The sequence below is a fragment of the Glycine soja genome, chromosome 6 (assembly GCF_004193775.1).
Source record: "Glycine soja cultivar W05 chromosome 6, ASM419377v2, whole genome shotgun sequence".
NCBI classification, from domain to species: domain Eukaryota; kingdom Viridiplantae; phylum Streptophyta; class Magnoliopsida; order Fabales; family Fabaceae; genus Glycine; species Glycine soja.
In genome coordinates, this window is record NC_041007.1 from 19,161,884 (window position 1) to 19,165,676 (window position 3,793).

Below are 3,793 nucleotides of genomic sequence, written 5' to 3' on the forward strand. Positions count from 1 at the left end.
TTGTTATTAGGATTCAGTAGTTGGATATTTTGAAAGCTTGAACAATGTAAACATTATGGTACTTGTATATGAAAGCTTCACTTATCTATTTTGGTTTATGGTGTGAAAGCTTGCCCTACTGAACAATTGCTTGTAACTACCATGCTTTGGTATGTGAAATGAAATTATGGCTGAGCCATGTTGGTTTTCTGGTTTAGGAAGTGTCAAATGATATTTGCTAGCAGTTCTCTGGACTAGGACCGCTGTTAAACCTTACATCAACTTCTAGACTTTGAAAAATAATCACATGATTTAATGTATGTTTCTTCTCTTTCTTTTATAATTTACACATTGTTTTGGAGCTGGACTAGGACCACCTGGTTTAGTGCTTTTTTGTTCTTGATTGGTTTTTCAAAATTTCTCATACATTTGCTACTTCAATAACTGAAATGTTATTTAATAAATAAAAATAAAATATTTAATTCGACTGGTTATACAACAAAAAATTTTAATTAATAAATAAAAATTATATTTAATTGAACTAGGTTTAGGTGAATTGATTAAACTGTAAATTTCAGCAACAAATTATATTTAACTGAAATGGGTAACTGACAATAGCAACAAATTTCTTCCTACTACAAATTCTTCAGCAAAACAACAATTACAATATCAAAAGATGCTATTACAAATTTTAGCTAAAATACATTCCCCCTAAAACTAACATTATAATTAAAAATGAAAAACCTAACAACAAAATGTTTGTTAAATTTCTCATCTTCTTTTGCAAAGCTTCAATTTGTAGGTTCAAATCAGTCACTAGTATTGATTCTCTTGTGACAGAAGAAGGATTAAAAACTTGGTTTTCTTCTTCAACCCATTAAAAAAATTGACAGTTATTTGGGTCTGTTTGGGGCAATGCACAAGTATAGAATAACCTTCTTGGGTTCCTCCTTGTTCTTGCAATTCGAATAGCTACATGTCTTCCATGGTGGCATTGCCGAGTGGTTCTACAAAAAAATGCACAAGAACTGCCACTTGCAGACATGGAGAAATCAAGTGAACAAGAAGAAGCAAAGGGTAGAACCTTTACAGACGAGAGAAGAAGAACCAAATGAGCGTGTGAGAAGAAGAAGAAGCAAGTGAGTGTGAGAGAAGATGCTTTATAAACGCAGACTTCAGTGCCACGTTGAATAGTCTACGTGGCACTGAATTATCAACAATGCACCTCACTAACGGAGTTACTTGTGAATTTAATGATAAGGACTATTTTGAAACACTTATACAAAGATAGAGACTATTTTTTACATTTCAATAGGTTAGGGACTAATATGCAAAAAGGTTATAAAGACAGGGACCAAAATTCTTATTCACTCAAAAAAAAATCTTATATTAGGAATACTCTTATGAACAAATAGAACTGGTGAAACATTAGAGGTTGGGCTGAGGTTAGGGACGACCTTTTCTCCAACTTGGGAACCAAACCATTACAATAACTGGTGAAACATTAATAGGGGTAAATGAGTAATGTTAATAGCAAAAATGAGTTGTGTCTTTCCCTCATATGTATAACAGAAATTTATTATTTAAATTTACATGTGCATTAAATATACATAAAAAATTTTAATGTTATGTATAACAACATTATTTATTTTACAATGTAATTGGCTTATTAGTTCAATTGGTTAGAATGTTGAGCTAATAACTTGAAAGTCATAGGTTCAAGTCTTACTTGGGTAATTAATTTTAAATTAATTCGTCATAAATATTTAAAAAAAATTAAAAAAAAAACTCTTATGGAAGTAAGAGGGAAAAACTGGTGAAACATTAATAGGGATAAATGAGTAATGTTAATAGCAAAAATGAGTTGTATCTTTCCCTCATATGATTCCATATTTTTTTATTAACTTTGTTAGTGTTTATTAATAGAATAATCAAATATGTAGTATTTTTTTTCTTAATCACTCAACCAATTTTGTATTTTTTTCATCCTTGAGTAGATTTTGGGCAAAATCACCAAATTGGGTCCCTTTTACAAATTAATTACCAAAATGAGTCTATTTCATTTTTATTTACCAAGGGGGTCTGTTATTTTACTACAAAGCGCTTACCTGAGGGGCGCCTTCCACCTGAACACGACACGTGGCGTGACTTGATAAGACGATGGGACAGGGGTGGAAGTGGTGGCCTGCGAGGCGCTACTAGTAGTGGTGGGGCCCAGGCGCGTCCACTAGTGGTGGGCTCAGGCACGTCCCTCTTTCCTATAAAACCCCTTCCCCTCCGTTTCATTTTCACACAAAAACGTTGAAGTGAGCTGAGTTGAAACGTGTTGAAGCACTTTATACCGGTTAGAATTACTCTAAATAAATTAAATTACTGTCACAACAATTTCCTACTTTGCACACTTATGACGCAAAACAATCGGCATTTATTTTTAATGTCTATGTATAAATTTTGGCTATTAAAAAAATATACCAACAACATCAATAATTATGAGCTTAACTAATAATAATAATGTGCTAGACATAAAAACTACTACAATAAATAATTATTGTCATCAACAAACAAATATAACATAATTATAACAAAAAATTAAATTATTAAGTTACCAAAAATTACTAATTATCACACAAAAAATATAAACAAAATTACTATTTCATTTTATAGTTAGTGTCAATTTGTTTATGCACCTACAAAATATAATCATTATTATCATCAACAAAATAAATATTAATTAATGTTATAATGTATCGAAGATAAAAAATATTTACTAGTTTTGAGCAAAATTTCTAACCGGTTTAAAACGTTTCAACACGTTTCAACTCAGCTCACTTCAACGTTTTTGTGTGTAAATGAAACGGAGGGGAAGGGGTTTTATAGGGAAGAGGGACGTGTCTGGGGCCCACCACTAGTGGTCGCGCCTAGTAGGCCACCACTTCCACCCCTGTCTCATCGTCCTGCCAAGTCACGCCACGTGTCGCGTTCTGGTGGAACATGCCCCTTAGGTAAGGGTTTTGTAGTATGATTTTGCCGTAGATTTTGTGATGAGATAGTTATTTTATTCTCCGTAAAGAGTTTCTTTTTGTATTTTTTTTTTTACAATATTCATAACGTGTTAGGCTGTTTGTTTTACCGTTTCTATCCGTTGACATAAGTTCCAATACACCATTTTTATGAGAAACAAACTTCTTCGTGAACATAAGTTGGAAGTTTGTTCAATGGAAAAACACGTATAATGACCATACTAGGTTCAACGTTTGACCTGGTTGATTTATACGAAAGACATAAGTTTGAAGTTTGTTCAATGGACCCACCTGTTTGGTTCTTTTGTTAAACTAAAAGACATATAAAATTAGGAAATATGAAAATGAAAAATAAAGCCCCCGGCGAGGATCGAACTCGCGACCTTTCGCTTACGAAGCGAACGCACTACCACTATGCTACGGAGGCCAGTTTCTAACAATAATCTATTCATTTATTTTAGTTATTCTGTCTAAAATTCTTAGTGAACGCACTACCACTGCTGTTTCCTTCTTTGATCTTTATTTTTGTATTCTATTCTATATCTATTCTCTATATAAAAAAATCCTTTTATTATTTATGTTACTCAATATTTTTTCTTTCTTCTTTTCCAGGTTTTTTCTTTTTCCATTTTTTTCTTTTAGGTTATTTTCTTTTATTTTTTTATTTCTTCCTCTTTCTTTTTTATTTTACGTCTTTTTTATTGAAACTTGTATGGCTATTTGTGCGTAATAATTATATTTAGATTTTTTGAATTCAATACTAATTTATTTATTTATATTATGATGTTAAAATT

At 31.7% G+C, this 3,793-nt stretch overlaps 1 non-coding gene across 1 annotated transcript; it reads right to left on the reverse strand.

Annotated features, from left to right (window-relative positions):
• Positions 1 to 3,354: 3,354 nt before the first annotated feature.
• On the reverse strand, positions 3,355 to 3,426 carry TRNAT-CGU. Its single transcript has one exon. It is a non-coding gene; the product is annotated as a tRNA-Thr (tRNA).
• Between the last annotated feature and the right edge of the window lie 367 nt (positions 3,427 to 3,793).